At 32.8% G+C, this 19,825-nt stretch overlaps 1 protein-coding gene and 1 long non-coding RNA gene across 27 annotated transcripts in view; one reads left to right on the top strand and one right to left on the bottom strand.

Moving 5' to 3' along the window:
- Positions 1–19,825, bottom strand: part of LOC100524732 (protein FAM170A) — a 689,565-nt gene that overhangs the window by 31,972 nt on the left and 637,768 nt on the right. The gene's annotated exons all lie outside the window — the stretch shown is intronic.
- Positions 1–19,825, top strand: part of LOC102160311 (uncharacterized) — a 462,347-nt gene that overhangs the window by 389,193 nt on the left and 53,329 nt on the right. The window lies entirely within an intron of this gene.

Raw genomic sequence — 19,825 nt, 5'->3', positions numbered from 1 at the left:
GCATAGCACTGTCTTTTCAAAAATCAATCCAAATAATGACAAGAATAAAAGGAAAAATTTGTCTTCAATTAGGAAATGGTCACATGCCAAACCATAAGATACTTAGAATAACTGATAAATACAAGGAAATTTGCACCAAATATAGGAATAATAGCAATAGCAGAGTATAGGCTAGTAGAGACACATAGGGCACAGAATAGGTGGAATATATGCAACGGCTTATCCAGAGTTCCCATACTTGGTGAGGTCTGGTATCATTAGCCTATGAAAACCTTTCTGTAGCAAAAGGGAAGGTGAAATGAAGTGAGTAATGAATCATGTTGACCTATGCAAAGTTAGGCAGTAAACAGCTTTACAGGTGCCAATCATAGAAAACCAAATAAATATGAATCAATGCTAAGTCAAAACACACTTAAACCAGTAATATAAAGGGTTTTATCAGCAGAGCAGAGAGAGCATCCTTATATTCCAGTGGAAGGGCATCCCACCATATGCTGAATTAACACAAAAATATATAATACTACATGTTTTCTTAACATGCTTAATCCAAAAACAAGACTTCATCAAATTGTTTTAAAATATATTTCAAAAGCGGTGGTTTGCAGCATAGGAGTGCCAACCAGTTGTGGACGGGAAATGATTGATGTGAGTTGGTCTTGTCAATGAAAACTTTGTTAGGAAGTATTCCTAATACTGTGTTTTGCACAACGTTTAGAAGATACATGGCTAGAAAGTAAATAAGCCAATGTCAAAGAAGTGAAAGAATAGAAACAAATCTATACTAGAAATAAAGAATATAACAAACTTGAAAATACTTAGGTGGGACACACAGCATAAAGTTTAAAAGTCAGGCATAGATATCGGACTTCTGGTTTTAAGTAATTCAAGTGAATCCAGTTAATTCATTGATAACAGTGTATATTGCTTCATCCTATATTTCTTTGTTCTCTTGCTATAATTTCTTGATTCAAGAATATTTTACAGTGACAAAGAGTATTAGTTTCTTGTTCATTGTCTATTTTCGTGTTTTGTTAAAATTTAAACTCACTCTAAAGGATACTAGTCAGTGTTCTACAAAGAGAATAAAAGCAACATGATTTGAAAGACAGCCAAAAAGGAAAGAATTTTCCTGCAGGCAGCTTTGTCTATATGCCCAGCACACAAGTACCCCAAGGCACTGTCCAGAGAAATAAATATTTCTCAGAATATAGCTATATCAATCTATCTATATTGATATAGTTAGATATTTCTCCCCCAAGAAATTACTGAACTCTTGTTATTTTTTGGAGTTTTTAACCAAGAACAGATGTTAAGTTTATAAAATGCCTTTTTAACTTCTATGGAGATAATTGCATAATTTTCCAATTAATATAGAAAATTATTTGAATAATTATAGAATTCCTAAATAAGCCATACCTGTTAATAGTATATCATATTTAAAGGATGCTATTGAATTTATTTGCTGTCTGTTTAGTACTATTTTCCTTGGATTTTGATAACAGTGTATTTGATGGTGCCTTCAAAAAATTAAAGCTCGTCTCCCCGTTCAAATTGTTTAAATTTAATTGAAAATTTTATTTCTTAGAAGTTTAATAGACTTCCCCATCAAAATATTTAGGTGCTGTTTTTGGAGAATACCTCAATAATTTTCTCTATTTTATTTATTGTGATTGGTGAGTTTACTTTCTGTGTTCCAAGGTCATTATATTTTCTTATAAAGTTATATATTCCATTGATATTAAAATTTATTTGAATAGTAATCAATATTATCTCCTAAGAGTCTTTTACTTAAAGCCAGCTTTTTGGTATGTTATTTCCCTATAAGCATGTCTTATTTTGTAATTTATCCTTTTTCTTTAGTTCTTACATTAATTTATTACTGTTGCCATATTTTTGTTTTCTAATTTTAAAATATCTATTTTTACCTTTAATAAGCTTTATTATTTTTTCTTTGGATTTATTTCATTGTTGTTCTCACTTCAGCTGTTTGTTCAATTCACTTATTTTCATTGTATTGTTTACTAATATATGCACTTTAGAGAATAAATGCTCATCTGCTTTGTTTAGGACTGCACTGCAGAGTTTTTAAGAATCCTAACACTGAAGGAGTTAGCATTGTGGCACAGCAGAAATGAATCTGACTAGGAATCATGAGGTTGCGGGTTCAATCCCTGGCCTTGCTCAGTGGGTTAACGATCTGGTGTTGCCGTAGGTCACAGGCACTGCTTGGATCCCAAGTTGCTGTGGCTGTGACATAGGCTGGCAGCTGTAGCTCTGATTATACCTCTAGCCTGGGAACCTCCATATGCTGTGTGTATGGCTCTAAAAAACAAAAAAAAAAGAACCTTAACACTGGAGAGAGGCTACTTTGAAAAATATCATCTTTACTTGATTTACTAGTTGTGAGATTATGAAGCAAGTCACTATGCTTTGCTGTGGCTATTATTTTTCTCATCTCTAATATGTGGATAACAACAGTTTCTTTATTGAGTATTTATCATGAGGATTCAATGAATTAATGCTAGAGCAATTCCTGACATCTAGTATAAACTTTGAAATCCTCTTGAAAAAAAATAATTATAGGATAGATATATATTTAATCTGAACTCTAATTCCCATTTTGCAGAGTAACTAAAAAGTCCAGTCTGTAAGCCAGGCACAAGAGTTTTCAGCTGCATTATATATTTCTGGATCTTAAGCATAATTCAAACTCTAAAGAGCACTGGACCTGATAAGTAAAAAACAAAAATAATAGGTTTATCTTCATAACAGTCTAAAATTGTTGGAATTCAGAACACAAATTAAGTTGAAATGAAATAAATATATAAATGTCAACTACCCTTTATTGCAGTGGCCTAACAGACATCAGATTTAGCTGTCTGTCCTAAACAGAGAGAAAACCAAACAAAATATATAAAACAAGTTGTTAAAAATAACCGTCCTGTGTTGCCAATACTTAAGTAAATGGAGGAGAGAGAAAAAAAATCCAGAAATACACTATGCGAAGGCAGTTTCCATGTCACAAGATTAATTCTAGCTCAGATCTACCAGTTCTGATGAATTGAAAGGAATAGATAAAGAGTACCAGGAGGTGAAATTGCTTAGAATTTAGGAGAGAGCTGCACACAGTAATCTCTAGAGATGAGGGATATCTTTCAGCCTTTTGCTGTGTGCTGAACTAGGCAAGTATGAGAATAAACCTCAGTCTCAGCAAAGATCTCCCAGAAAGAAGTAGGTAGAACAATTTTGGGAGCTCACAAAGGGCTGGGAAATGTTTATGTTTCTATAATACAGAAAAAAAAAAACCCACGTTGTAATACAAGGGTTTTTAATAAAATTATCTCAAAAATGTTTACATAATAAGGGGTCAAAATCAACTCTGGATTAAATGCTTCTCTGCCTCCTTTAACAAAATTTCAGATCAAGCCTGAAAACAATTGAAACTGATTCCAAACAACTGCATAACAGAAAAAAATAATCTAGCACTCATTTAGGAAAACAGCAGGTGTATTATACAATTTAGTGTTGAGTATTCAAGTTAAAATCATTTATGAAAATGAGCAAGAAAATAAGACTCATAATCAAGAGAAAAATAATTCAATAACAAAAGACCCAAGAATGGCATAAATAACACAACTGACAAACGAGGAGTTTTAAAAAGTTATTATAGATATTCCCAAAAGGTAGGAAAAGAAATAAACACTGAGTAATAAAGAAAAAATCTGAAATGAAAATCATTACTACAAAAGACACTTTGGAAAAGATCAGTGAACTTTGGGACACAGTAATAGATTCTATCTAGATGAAACAATAAAAAGTGCACCACCACCAACAAAAAAGTCTGGCAATCTGTGGCACTAGAAAAGTCAGAGTATCAAATAGTAAAAATTTTTTAAATGACTGATGAAAATTATACTTTTACTCGTCTCAGAATGTAAATTAAGCTCAAAGACATTATTTAAAAGAGGAACACACATAAAAATAGATTTTCTTGTCATGAATGATGTAAGCCAGAAGAAAATAGAGCAGTATCTTTAAACTATGGAGGTGGGGCAACAGGGAATATGTTAGTCAGGGAAATGAATATATTATAATTCTTTAAAAATTTATGAAGTATACATTTATTTGAAGGTAAATTGAGTTAAAGATATAAATGGTATAAGACAGTAACTACTAAAAAAGTCATATAGCTAATCATCTAATAGAGGATTTAAAATAGATTTATAAAGCACTCCTAATTCAATGGAGGACAAAAAACATTTAAAAATATACAAGGAACAAGTGAGGTAAATATAAAACCAAAAGGAAAACAATAGACTTAACTCCAAATATGTCAAATATAAAGAGTCTAAATACCCAATTAAAAACCAGAGATTGTCAAATAAGACAGTAGTTTCCAGTCATGTGCTTCTCAAAGATACTGTTTTACTACAAAGCCACAGATATGTTATACCTAAACTGCTGGAAAAAGACATACTATGCAAACGCTAAACCCAAGAAAGATGGTATGATTCTATTAATATCAGTAAAGTAGATTTAGGAATAAAAATCTACCTAGGAATAAAAAGAGACATTTCACGATGATAAAGTACTCAAGACATCAAAATGTTTTAACTATTATAAAAGTATATAAACACTTAATAAAGGAACATTAAACACAGAAATCAAATATATAACTGAGGGAAAAAGAAATATTTTATGAAAAAGGGAGTGGTAAGTTCTCTATTCTCAATGATCAATAATAAGTAGGAAGAAATTCAGTAACAATACAGATGGTTTGAATAACATTGTTAACCAAAAATGACAGGACAATAAATCTAGCAATAGTAGGATAAAGATAATCATCAGGATAGACCATACTATTGCCCATAAAATAAGTCTTGATAAATTTTTAAAAGGCGAAATCATACAAAGTAGGCTGACCACAAGAAACTTAAATTCAAAAGACAAAGACAAAAAAAGAGTGGTATCTAGCAAAAATATTTTGAAATTATGTAACACTTTAAATAATCCATTGATTAAAGAAAAAAATCACAAAACATATGATAAAATGTTTCTAGAGAAAAGACTTTGATGGGTCTGCTATAGTAAGAAAGAAAAACAGGGAGTGGTTAGAGTAGAGATTTGCCAGTGGAGAGCGATATAAATATGCAAAAGGTATCTTTAAAGTAAAATATACCTAGCTCAGCAACTGGGATGATGTGGTGAGAAAAAGCAAAGGACTTGAGGATGATTCCTGCCTTCTTGCTGAGAAGACAGTGAATGGGGAAAAAAGCTAGACTGAATCAAGAGATGAGAAATTGAGCAAAGGACATAAGAATTTGGGGTGATTGTGAGACATTAAAGACAAAATACCAAAAAGTTGTTGGATATAAGTAAAATAGTTAGCATTCCTATTTTTCCCTGAGAGCTGGTTTATTCTTGCTGTGCACAAGTGTTAGTGCCACCTTCACTTTCGCAAGTCCCCGTGTGATGATGAATAAAATGATATCATACTAACAATGAGATATTAGAAAAGGAATACAAAAATACAATACCTTTTAAAATCACACCTCCCAAAATTAAATACCTAGGAATAAATCTGACAAAGCAGGTAAAAAACTTAAAGGCTGAAAACTATGAAACATTAATCAAGGAAATTAAAGAGGATTCAAAGAAATGGAAAGATATTCCATGTTCCTGGGTTGGAAGAATTAATATCATAAAAATGGCCATACCACCCAAAGCAATCTACAGATTCAATGCAATCCCATGACATTTTTCACAGAACTAGATCAAACATTCCAAAAATTTATATGGAACTACAAAAGACCCAGAATTGCCAAAGCATTTCTGAGGAACAAAAACCAAGCTGGAGGCATAATTCTCCCAGACTTCAGGCAGTATTACAAAGCCAGAGTCATCAAGACAGTGTGGTACTGGTACCAAAACAGACAGACAGACCAATGGAACAGAATAGAGAACCCAGAAATAAACCCAGACATCTGTAGTCAATTAATCTTCAACAAAGGAGGCAAGAATATAAAATGGGAAAAAGACAGTTTTTTTGTTTTGTTTTGTTTTGTTTTTTCAGTAAGTGGTGCTGGGAAAACTGGACAGCCACATGTAAATCAATGAAACTAGAACACATCCTCACACCATGCAAAAAATAAACTCAAAATGGCTTACAGATTTAAATGTAAGACAACACACCAGCAGACTCCTACAAGAGAACATTGCCAAAATACTCTCTGACATCAACCATGGAAATGTTTTCTTAGGTCAGTCTCCCAAGGCAATAGAAATAAAACAAAAATAAATCAAAGAGACCTAATCAAACTGAGAAGCTTTTGCACAGCAAGGGAAACCATAAAAAAAAAAAAAAAAAAAAGACAACTTATGGAATGGGAGAAAATAGTTTCAAATGATGCAATTGACAAGGGCTTAATCGCTAAAATATATGAACAACTGGACACAACTCAACAGCAAGAAAAGCCAACTACCCAATGGGAAAATGGGCAAGAGACCTGAATGGACATTTCGCCAAAGATATATGGATGGCCACAAGTACATGAAAAACACTCAACATTACTAATAGAGAAATGCAAATCAAAACTACCATGAGGTACCACTTCACACCAGTCAGAATGGCCATCATTAATTCATCCACAAATAGCAAATGCTGTAAACGATGTAGAGGAAAGGGTACCCTCCTACCCTGTTGGTGGGAAGGTAAACTGGTACAACCACCATGGCAAACAGTATGGAGGAAACTCAGAAAACTAACTATAGAACAACCCTATGACCCACAGTCCCACTCTTGGGCACATATCTGGACAAACTTTCCTTGAAAAGTGACCCGCATGTTCACTACAGCACTATTCACAATAGCCAAGACATGGAAAAAATTAAATGTCCATTGACAGATTAGTTGATTAAGAAGACGTGGCATATACACACAATGAAATATTACTCAGCCACAAAAGCAAACAAAGTAATGCCAATTTGCAGCAACATGGATGGAACTAGAGACTCTCATACTAAGTGAAGTAAGTCAGAAAGAGAAAGACAAATACCACATGGTATCATTTATACCTGGAATCTAATATGCAGCACAAATGAACCTTTCCACAGAAAAGAAACTCATGGACTTGGAGAACAGACTTGTGGTTACCAAAGGGAAGGGGGAGGGAGTGGGATGGACTGGTAATCTGGGGTCAATAGATGCAAACTATTGCATTTGGAGTGCATAAGCAATGAGATCCTGCTGTATAGCACAGGGAAGTATATCCAGTCACTTGTGATGGCACATGATGGAAGATAATGTGAGAAAAAATATATATATACACACACACAAACATATGATTGGGTCACTTTACAGTAAAAATTGACAGAACACTGTAAACCAACTATAATGGAAAAATAAAAATCATTAAATAAGATGATATAAAGTTCTGAAGCTGTAGAAATATATCTCTGATAGAAATACAGATTTGCGGTTAAGAGTAGTTCGAGGTCAAAACCCTGTGCATAGATGAGATTAACCATTACTAATGTGGAGATTAGGAAGAAGATGAAATAGAAAAGGAAGTTTGAAGGGCACCAACACTTGAGGACAGGCGAGAAAACCTGCAGAAGAGACTGAGTCAGAGTTGCTGTGGAATAAGAGTACAAGCAGAAGCTGAGACTCTCAGCATTCAGAGTTTGAAATTTTTTTTAAAAAGTTCAACTCTGGAAACTAAATATCACAGAAATGATACTGCATTGTTTGAAAATACCACTGATTTTTTTTTTAATCAAGTGTGTTAACACTATTTGGGGCTGCTTTGGGTGTTCTATTGCTGATAACAATACTGCTATAAATTTCTTCACACAAGTGTCTGGTTCTCACCTATAAGAGTTTCCATAGTTGTAATCCAAGGAGTAGAACTGCTGGGTATCAGGATATATGAGATATTTATACTAAATAGCTTGAGAATATTTTCCAAAAGGGTTTAACAATATTATGTTCATCCAGGCAGCCTCTGAAAAACCCTAACTTTGTTATCCTCATCAACACATAGCCCAATCAGCTGGGCATGTAATGGCATTTCATTTAGTTTTACTGTCCATTTTTCTAGGGGCTAATGCAGTGAAATACCATTCCTTGTTCATTTGGTTATCCCATTTTCAAAATGTTTAGTGTAACGTTATTTTTCTCTTGGGATAGTCTTTATTTAATTTGAATACATGTCTATTATTCCTAGTATGCTTCATATCTTTTTACTCTATTGTATTCTTTAGTGAACATAATTAATTTTAAGTGATTTTCAAAAATATATATAACTTATGTAAAGTGAAATATATAGAGCTAATGTGCAGGAAGCATGAGTTTTGATGAATGTTTATAACCATGTAACCTGCTCCCCTTTTTTTCCTTACCCCAGAAAGTCCTCTTATGCTTTTCCTTTCCCTGTTCCTATTTTTTTTAAAGATGTCTTTAATTGCTAGTGATTTGTGTCCTTTCTAAGGACTCTTTGTCTATCTCAACATTTTCAGATATGATCTATCAAAGTTATTTCACATTGAAATAGGGTAGAAATAGCATTTGAGTTCCATGATTTTTCCATATGGATAGCCAATTACTCCAACATCATTTGCTGTAGGTTGAATTTCTTTGGTGCCTTTGTTAAAAGTAAAATTTCCATGTAAGTTTGGGTACATTTTTAAATCTATTTGTTTATGTTATTCTAATACTACACTATCTTGATACTAGGAGCCTCAAGTCATTAAATTAGGCTTTATGAGTCTTCCAAAATGTTTTGGGGGGCTATTCTAATTTTTGTTATGAAATCATTATTGGGCCTGGATTCAAAATATAGATAAATGCAGATAAAATTGCTAATCTAAAAACAGCAAAAGACCCAGAATCGCCAAAGCAATCCTGAGAAACAAAAACCAAGCAGGAGGTATAACTCTCCCAGACTTCAAGAAATACTACAAAGCCACAGTCATCAAAACAGTGTGGTATTGGTACCAAAACAGACAGACAGACCAATGGAACAGAATAGAGAACCCGGAAATAAACCCTGACACCTACAGTCAATTAATCTTTGACAAGGGAGGCAAGAACATAAAATGGGAAAAACAAAGTCTATTCAGCAAGCATTGCTGGGAAACCTGGACAGCAGCATGCAAAGCAATGAAACTAGAACACACCCTCACACCATGCACAAAAATAAACTCCAAATGGCTGAAAGACTTAAATATACGACAGGACACCATCAAACTCCTAGAAGAAAACATAGGCAAAACACTCTCTGACATCAACATTATGAATATTTTCTCAGGTCACTCTCCCAAAGCAATAGAAATTAGAGCAAAAATAAACCCATGGGACCTCATCAAACTGAAAAGCTTTTGCACAGCAATGGAAACCCAAAAGAAAACAAAAAGACAACTTACAGAATGGGAGAAAATAGTTTCAAATGATGCAACGGACAAGGGCTTAATCTCTAGAATATATAAGCAACTTATACAACCCAACAGCAAAAAAGCCAATCAATCAATGGAAAAATGGGCAAAAGACATGAATAGACATTTCTCCAAGGAAGATATATAGATGGCCAGCAAACACATGAAAAAATGCTCAACATCGCTGATTATAAGAGAAATGCAAATCAAAACTACCATGAGATACCACCTCACACCAGTCAGAATGGCCATCATTAATAAATCCACAAATAACAAGTGCTGGAGGGGCTGTGGAGAAAAGGGAACCCTCCTGCACTGTTGGTGGGAATGTAAACTGGTACAGCCACTATGGAGAACAGTTTGGAGATACCTTAGAAATCTATCCATAGAACTTCCATATGACCCCGCAATCCCACTCTTGGGCATCTATCCGGACAAAACTCTACTTAAAAGAGACACGTGCACCCGCATGTTCATTGCAGCACTATTCACAATAGCCAGGACATGGAAACAACCCAAATGCCCATCGACAGAGGATTGGATTCGGAAGAGGTGGTATATATACACAATGGAATGCTACTCAGCCATAAAAAAGAATGATGACATAATGCCATTTGCAGCAACATGGATGGAACTAGAGACTCTCATACTGAGTGAAATGAGCCAGAAAGACAAAGACAAATACCATATGATATCACTTATAACTGGACTCTAATATCCAGCACAAATGAACATCTCCTCAGAAAAGAAAATCATGGACTTGGAGAAGAGACTTGTGGCTGCCTGATGGGAGGGGGAGGGAATGGGAGGGATCGGGAGCTTGGGCTTATCAGACACAATTTAGGATAGATTTACAAGGAGATCCTGCTGAACAGCATTGAAAACTTTGTCTAGATACTCATGTTGCAACAGAAGAAAGGGTGGGGGAAAAATGTAATTGCAATGTATACATGTAAGGATAACCTGACCCCCTTGCTGTACAGTGGGAAAATAAAAAAAATATATATTAAAATAAAAAAAAAAGAGTTGCTTTTAGTCATCATTTTGATGTATATCAGGTTAGGTTCATTTTACAACTTTGTGATATATAGCACTTAAGCTGCCTTTAGTTACATACCTACTATTAATAAATTCCCACAGTGCTTATTGTTCTGAGAGTGTACTTGCTTGCATTTTGGAAGTATTATTGACAATATTATGAGAATTTACTCCTAATTTTTTCTGACATCTTTTTGTCTTTTATTGTTACTCTTAACAAGTCAGGTTATATATATTTTTTCAGGTTTATAGTATGTCTATTCTGTAGGTGATTTTGAAAGTTGTCTTTTTTGTTCCTCAGTTTTACTACTGTGTTTCCAGGTATAGGTTTTTTTTTCCAATTACCTTGTTTGGGATTTTTTTATATTTCTTAAAACTTAATTTGGAATTGTTATCTTTCCTGGGAAACACTCAGATATTGTTTACCAAACAAGGTGTCTCTGATAATAAATTATTTTGAAAGTTTGGATTATAAATTCTGAAATAGAAAACTATATTCCACTTTTTTAAATGTTAAAATATAGGTAATAGTTCATTTCCAACCTATTAAACTCCGTACAGTTTTCCTAAATATAACTGATATAAACACCTGCATAACAATGTGCTTTTGACTTTTGCCCAATAGATTTCTAACATCAATTACCTAATTATTTCACATTTAACAAGCTCACTGTGTATTTTTTTGTGCAGGCAAAACAATATTGAATAACATGTTGTAAAGCAACAGTAAAATGGTATTAAGGATAACTAAAAATCATTTATTTTTAATAAAAGAGCTACAAATGAGATGATTAATGAGTATTTGTTATTGTTAAAAAGATAATTATATTTTCTTGGTTGCCTTTCAGTGTTATGGAAGGTGAGCAAAAGAATGCTATTAAAATAGTGGGTGAAACAATATTTGCTAAAAGTTCATTTATGTCCAAATATAAAGATCTGGTAGAAATAATTATTTTTGAACTTCAGACTCTAGGAAAAAGAAAATCAACCACATTCTCCATACTGTACAAAGATGAACAAGCAGAAGGAAAAACAAAAATCACTTAATATGAATATATGGTTACTTTACCTATGAGTATTTATTTCCTGATAACCTAAGTCTGCACTTGTAATTAAATGTTTGAATATGATGCTTGTGTTCAGGTCGTGTTCATATTTGCTTACTGTAGCTATCAATTGAGATGCAATGTATAGTTTTTTTCCTCAGAGATTTGTTGTCTTATAGAAGATGCCTCTTCAAATTATGTACATTTTCTCAATTCCTAAATCTGTCAAAGTACATTGTACTCTTCAAAATTTAAGTTCTTGACGAAAAATTTACCTATTTCTTCGTTATTTTCACATATTCAAAGATGTCAGTGTTTTTACCCTAGCAATCTGGTCATATATAACACCATTTGCTGATATGGTTGTCAGTCCACTACGTAAAGTATTTCTTTATTTCCAAAAAGCATTACACCATACTAGAAACTCAAGCTTTATACAAACACAATATTTTCATAATTTTATTTAATTAAAAATCTTAATATAATTTTTCAGGTAGGGAAAATTATACATAGTGGTAAGGCTACATGCATGGAAGATCTTACAACCACTATGGAGAATAATATAGAGCTTCCTTAAAACACTAAAAATCAAACTAGGCCTAGGTGTATTTCCAGAGAAAACTCTTAACTTGGAAAAGATACATGTGCCTCTGTGCTCACAGCAGCACTATTTACAATAGCCAAAGACATGCAGGCAACCTAAAGTCCAAACACACAGGAATGGATAAATAGATGTGGTAAATATATCCAATGGAGTATTACTCAGCCATAAAAAAACCTAAATAACACCATTTACAGCAACATGGATGACCCTAGAGATCATCATACTAAGTGAAGGAAGTCAGACAAAGACAAATGTCATATGATATCACTTATATATGGACTCTAATAAAAATGATACAAATGAACTTATTTGCAAAAGGGAAACAGCCTCACAGACTTTGAAAACCAATTCATGGTTACCAAAGGGGAAATGCAGGGCCTGCTGGGGGGAATAAATTTGGAATCTGGGGTTAACATATACACACTACTATCTATCCATCTATCTATCCACCTATCTATCTATCTATCTATCTATCTATCTATCTATCTATCTAAAATAATCAACAAGGACATACAGTATAGCACAGGGAAAATTACTCAATATTCTGCAATAACCTATATGGGAAAAGAATCTAAAGAAGAATACATCTATGTATAATGATTCATTTTACTGTATATCTGAAATTAATACAACATGTAAACCAACTATAATACAAAATAAAAATTACCTTGAAAAAAGGTAGGAGATGGTAAACCCTTGAACACTGATAGCAGAGGGCTTCACTCATTTATTTACTTATAGTTCTATTAGAAAAGATCATTACATTGTCCAGTTACATAAAGTTTGTCATCTAAAAATGTGAACAAAATTGAAAGTCTTGAACTGAGAATTGATAAGCTTAAAACAATTTGAAAGCCTTAATTTGAAAAAAAATAATATGTAACAATGTATGGTGATAGATGTTAGCTACACTTATTGCAGTGATCATTTTGCAGTATATACAAAGATCAAATATTATGTTACACACATGAAACTAGTATATTATGTTAATTATGTATTAATAAAAAATAAAAATCTTAACTTAGAATCAAAAGAATTCTAAACTTGAGATTAGACAAAATTAAGTTTATCCCACTAATTTTGCATAAGAAGAAAATAAGGCCGATCAAATTATTGAAACTGTTGCCCAGGAATGTGGAATAATTTAAAACCCTCAAATGTTAGGGTAAACATATTTAAACTATTGAGAGCGTTCCTTGGAACACTATAAGAAAAGAGATGAGCTAGGACCATAGAGTTTCTCTACTTATTAAGTCAATATCTAGACAACAGAAAACCTCACTCCTATTTTTAAAATGATTATAGACAACTAACATACTGATTACAGTGAATATCATCTATTCATTAATACTAGAAAGAAATAGAATATATCATAATCTATGTAGGTATATAGAATACATATAAATATATAATACATAGTATGTGTATAATATATACATGTGGGTATATATCAAGATTTTGTATATTGCACATGTAATATATAATAATACATATATCTAAAATAGATTTAGAACATTCTATAGCTGGTTCTTTTTACAAATTCAGATCTTTATGGAGAATTTTGTGTATCTTAAGGTTATCTATTGTCTTATAAAAGAAACACACAGACTTGGAAAATAGATAAAAGAAATATTATAAACATATTTTTTTACAGATTAAGGTATAATTGATATGCAAAAACTACACTACTCATATTTAATGCTATAATTTGATGAATTTGGATATATGAATAAATATCTTTTATACCATCACCACAAACAAGATAATAGATATAACTTCAAAAAGTTTTCTTGTTACCCCATGCTTTTTTTCTTGTAATAAAAACACATTACCATGAGATCTACCCTTTTAGTAACTTTTTAAGTGCACAATATCATATTGTTATCTGTAGGCACTCTCTTGTACAGGAGATCTCTAGAATTTACTCATCTTGTATAACTGCATCTTTATACCCATTAACCATTCAAGATTTCCCCTTCCTTCATCCTCTGGCAAGCACCATTCTATTTTCTTCTTCTTTGAGTACTGCTATTATGGATCCCTCATATAAGTGGAATCATGCAGTATCTGTGCTGCTTTGACTGATATTCCCTTAGCATAATGCCTTCCAGAGCCATCCATGTTGTTGCAAATAGCAAAATTTCCATATATTTTATGGCTGAGTAATTTTCTATTATATGTATATATTTTCTTTATTCGTTCACCTGACATTAGACATTTGGTTTGTTTCCATGTAATGGTTACTGTTAATAAGCTGCAATAAGCATAAGGGTGCATATATTTTAGTGAGATTATGATTTTGGTTTTGGTTATATATACCCAGGAGTGTGATGGATCATATGGTGGTTCTGTTTTTTCAAGAAACTCTACACCTTTTTCCATAGTGATGGAACCATTTTAGATTCCCACCAAGAGTGTAGAAGGGTTCTAACTTCTACACCCTCAATGACACATTAGCTTTTGCTTTCTTAATAATAGCCATTCTAATAGTGAGATGATATTGTATTATAGTTCAGATTTGCATTTCCCTGATGATTAGTGATGTTGAGCATCATTTCATATTATCTGTTGGCCATTTTTATGTCTTCTTTGGAAAAATGTTTTTTCAGTTCCCCTGCCCATTTTAAGATTCATTTTTTATTTTTATTTTTGCTATTAATTTATAGGAGTTTCTTATATATTTTGAAAATCAACTGCTTATCAGATATATAGTTTATAAATATTTCCTCTCATACTGTAGGTCGCTTTTTCCCTGTTATTTTCTGTGCAAAGAAAGCCTTTTAGTTTGATGCAGTCTGACTTGTTATTTTCTATTTTGTTTCCTGTGCTTTTAGTGTCATATGCATGAAATCATTGTTAAGATCAATGTCTTACAACTTTTATACTATGTTTTCTTCTAGTAGTTTTCAAGTTTCAGGTCTGACCTTTAACGTTTTAATCTATTTTGAGTTGATTTTTGTATGAATGACTACTTCTCACATACCAGACAAACTAAAAGGCAATAAAGTGACAATTTTACAGTATTTAAAAAACTTTTAATCTATGATTCTACGCTCAAAATATCAAATGGAGATTTAAGAATATCTTAGACATAGTAATCACAGCAAAAATTGAACAAAACCATTGTTACTAGACACACTACAGAAATTAAGTTATTCAGCTAAAAAGAATTTGATACCAGAAAGAAGCTTGGATGTGAATAAATACAACTAAAAAGAGCATTGAAAATGAAATACATGTAGACAAAAATAAGTTTATTTTTTTCATTTTAAGTTATTCTGTAAGAAAACTAATGACTAGGGTGAATGAAGTATCGGGAAATTACTGAGCGATGAGAAAATGAAAATACAGTGCACCCAAATTTGTGGAATGCCGTTAAAGCCAGGCTTAGAAAAGGAAAATTTGTGGCACTAAATGCTCATATTAGAAAACAAGAAAAGTCTCAACTACAGGTTCTATCTTAAGAAATCAAAAACAAAAAACAAAACAAACAAACAAACAAAAAAAACCACAAAACCTAATCCAGCAGAATAAGGAGAAAAAAACCACATAGGACTGGAAACTAAAGTAAATGCTATAGACAATAAAAATGTATATTGAATATCCACACAGCAAATTTGATTGTGATATCAATACAATTTATAAACTTCTAATGTCATCAGAAAAAGAAGACACATAACCAGTAACCAATGAGAGAAGTGATATCACTACAGATTCTTCAAATATTATAGGATAGTTATAAGAAATACTGCAAGATGGCCAAATGGCACATGAAAAGATGGTTAACATAATTAATTATTGGAGAAATGCAAATCAAAACTACAATGAGGTACCACGTCACACGGGTCAGAATGGGCATCATTAAAAAGCCTACAGATAACAAATGCTGGAGAGAGTGTGAAGAAATGGGAACACTCCTACACTGTTAGTGGGAAGCCATGGTAGAAAACAGCATGACAGTTCTTAAAAATCTAAAAATAGAGTTGCTCTATGATTCAGCAATCTCATTCCAGGGCATATATCCAGACAAAACTATACTTCAAAAAAATACATACACTTCTATGTTCATAGCAACACTATTCACAATGGCCAAGACATGGAAACAACCTTTTTTTCAATTTAAGAAATAAGGAGGTCCCATTGTGGCACAATAGAAACAAATCAACTCATATCCATGAGGACACAGTTTCAATCCCTGGTCTTGCTCAGTGGGTTGGGGATCCCGCGTTACCGTGAGCTGTGGTGCAGACTGGCAGCTGTAGCTCTGATTTGACCCCTACCTGGGAATATCCCTGTGCTGTGAGTGTGGCCCTAAAAAAAGTAAAGTATCATTAAGGTTTTAACTAAATACTAATGCCTGAAATTACAAAATCAAATTATTAAATCTGTGACTTTTCATAAAATAACATTTCACCAAATGAGACTATGTGCAACGCATTAATTTAATAACATTTTCTTTATAAACAAACACAATCGTTGTGATTGGAACTGTGATATTTAAGTCAAAATTGTTTACTGAAACTCTACCTTCTATATTGAATACATTTAGATGATTATTTTTCTCTAATGGTTAAAATACTTAAGTGCTGCTAAAGCAAGACTTATAAAATATGCCATTGTGTTCCTTTCTTCAACCTCAAAAAGAAAACTTTACCTCAAGAAAAAAAAACACTTACGAAAGAGCTCTGCTCTTATTACAGTGGTACTGAAGTAAAAATCATCGCAATAATGCATAGACAAATAAGAACCACTCAATTCAATAATACAGAAATAATGTCTCTAACTGCTTTTAAAAAATTACAGTTATCATTTGATCTCAAAATGAAGGCAATTTCTTAGAGAAATTATTTTTATTGTGATAAGAACCCTTCACATGAGCTCTTCCCTCTTAACAGATTTTTAGTGTATAAAGCAGCATTGCTAACTGTAGGCACTAAGCTGTACAGCATATCTAGAATTTATTCATCTCATCTAACTGAAACTTTATACGCCTTGAAGAACAACCTCCCATGTCGACCTCTTTAGTCTCTAGCAAGCACGATTCTATGCTCTGCTTTTACAGGTTTGAATATTTTCGCTATCTCACCTTAGTATTTGTCCTTCTGTTAGATAATAATATCTTAATTATCTACTTTACATTGCATTTCTCTCACTTTGGCGCACCTTTCTTCAGAATAATCAAGTATTTTTCACTTATACAAGTTTGCTTTTACTTCGTATATACATTTTAAACTATTAACTTAGTGCTTTTCCTAGAGACTGCCTTTGTATCTATGTCTTCGTAGATCTAAAATAAATGTTTCCTGGTTTTTAACACTAACTACAATTACCTTTTCATTCCCTATTGTTTTATTGTTGTTGTCACACATTTTAGTAACACATATATTTTACACTAAATAAAATATTAATACTGCTCAGTTAGCTGGTCCTCCTTCAATTTTGATTTCTTCCTGTATCCTGGGCTTTTAGTGGGATCTTTCTCATTTTTCTGAAGATCTTTCTTTTGGGTTTCCTCCAGTTGAGTCTGCGAATGATGAATTTTCTAAGTTTTTGTTTAAATATTCTATTTATACCTTTATTGTTGGATATTATACGACAGGTATATAATTCTGAATGAACATTCATATTTATATTTCAGATTTCAGCTGTCATGTTTATTTTTACTGTGTGTGGTTATTAGCTGTTTTATAATAATGTGTTTCCATATGATTTTTTTTTTCTTTTTAGGGCCACACCCACCGCATATGGAAGTTCCCAGGCTAGGGGTCAAATTGGAGTTACAGCTGCCAGCCAACATCACAGACACTGAAATGCAGGATCCAAGCCATGTCTGTGACCTACACCACAGCTGGTGACAACACCAGTTCCCTGACCCACTGAGAAAGGCCAGGGATTGAACCTGCATCCTCACAGATACTAGTCAGATTCATTTCCTCTGTGCCACAACAGGTACTCCCCATTGATTACTTTGTGTTTGTCCTATTTGGGATCTATAACATTTCCTGAATATATGGGTTGATGAATTTTAGCAGTTCGAAATAATCTTAGTTAGTATGTCCCTATTTATTATGTCTGTGCCATCTTCTATGTTATTTCCTTCTAATATTCAAATTACATAGCTGCTATACCTTTTTTCCCCCTTTTATGGCCTCACCATAGCATATGAAAGTTTCCTGGCGAGGGATTAAATCTGAGCTACAGTGTGACCTATGCCACAGCTACAGCATGCCAGATTCTTTAACCCCCTGCACCAGCCCAGGATTTTGGGTACAGAGAAAGTAGCAACTTTCAGTTCATAGGAATAACATGGGATTTTATTCTAAATGTGAAGTCATTAGAGGGTGATAGGATATGCACCCAGAAGATAAATGAAGATGAGGAGATCAGAAAATTGTGAAAGAAGTCATCTGGGTCACTGAATTAAAGTTTGATGAGTATAAAAAACTAAATTACCAGACTACACAAAAATATAACACTACTTTCTTATACATACACACACCTTAGTGAGTTTGCTACTCATCAAAAACACTGATTAATTATAGAGAAAGAACATAAATAATTCTTTCTTCAAAAACACCTAGAGTTGAAACCATATTTTAGGTCAAAAGAGTAATATGCACTGACTGAACATCCTAGAGCTGGAAAAAAACTCATAGTTTATTTAACACTAAGTACAAGGGAAAGAAATCAGAATAACTTACCCAAAAGAGTTCAAAGTGCCATTTCAGTGCTTATGGGTACCAAGTTAAATCAGCAAATACTGAGAAAAAATATAGCTAACTTTTCAATAACTATTTCCTGAGGGTAAAGAAAAAGAGTATATAAGAACAAAGAGGGAAGAGGATTTTCCATAGAAAATCTAAGAGGTGAAAAGAGTTAACAATCAAAAAAAAAAAAAAAAAAAAAGATGAAGTCCAAACCCACATATACTGTAGAAAAATATAACAATATTGGAGGGATTTCTGTAGGTTTTTTTGTTTTTGATAAAAATTTGTCTTCCTTTGGTTGTCTCCAGCCAAAATGAGATGTTCTGAACATAAAGAAAACTTGGAATACCAAAATAATTTGAAAAATGTCACCTTTAAAAATTGTACTTTAATAACCAATTTTTGTAGAAGCTGAGTGTTTCATTTTAATTATAAATCTAACTGAGGCAGTGACAGAGGCTTTTGAAAAAGTTGTACGATAAAAGGACCAAGCAGCAGCTTATCATGTTAAACATATGTGTCTCCTAAAGGTATGCAAAACAATTTCCATTAAAAGTATATGCAACAGAGCATCGAAGAGGTAATGGAGACATATGGAAAAATACTTGAGTAAATGAACAAGAAGTTAAAAGTTTCTATATTAACCCAAGTATGAAGTGGTAGTCTCAAGAAAACAGACTCTGGTATCAGACTGCCTCGATTCAAATGGTCACTGTGTCACTGATGTGACATAAAAACGGTACAAGGCAAGGAAATCCACTAACTTAGCATCCATTTATTCATTGATAAAATAAGCACTGTTATAGTATGTACCTCCCAGAGTTATCATGAACTTTAAATAAGAATATATATCTTAACAATTTAACTCAATTCCTAATAATTAGTTAAAAAACAAACCAAACAAAACAAAAAACAAAAAAACAAAAAACCTCAGAGATGGAGTTCTGATTGTGGCTCAGTGGGTTAAGAATCTGACACTATCTCTGTGAGGATGCGGG

The sequence above is a fragment of the Sus scrofa genome, chromosome 2 (assembly GCF_054392235.1).
Source record: "Sus scrofa isolate SSC_HxYL_T2T_F1_AM1 chromosome 2, Sscrofa_HxYL_maternal_Yorkshire_Landrace_v2.0, whole genome shotgun sequence".
NCBI classification, from domain to species: domain Eukaryota; kingdom Metazoa; phylum Chordata; class Mammalia; order Artiodactyla; family Suidae; genus Sus; species Sus scrofa.
The sequence above is the reverse complement of the archived record's forward strand: the minus strand, read 5'-3'. Positions and strand labels throughout refer to the sequence as shown.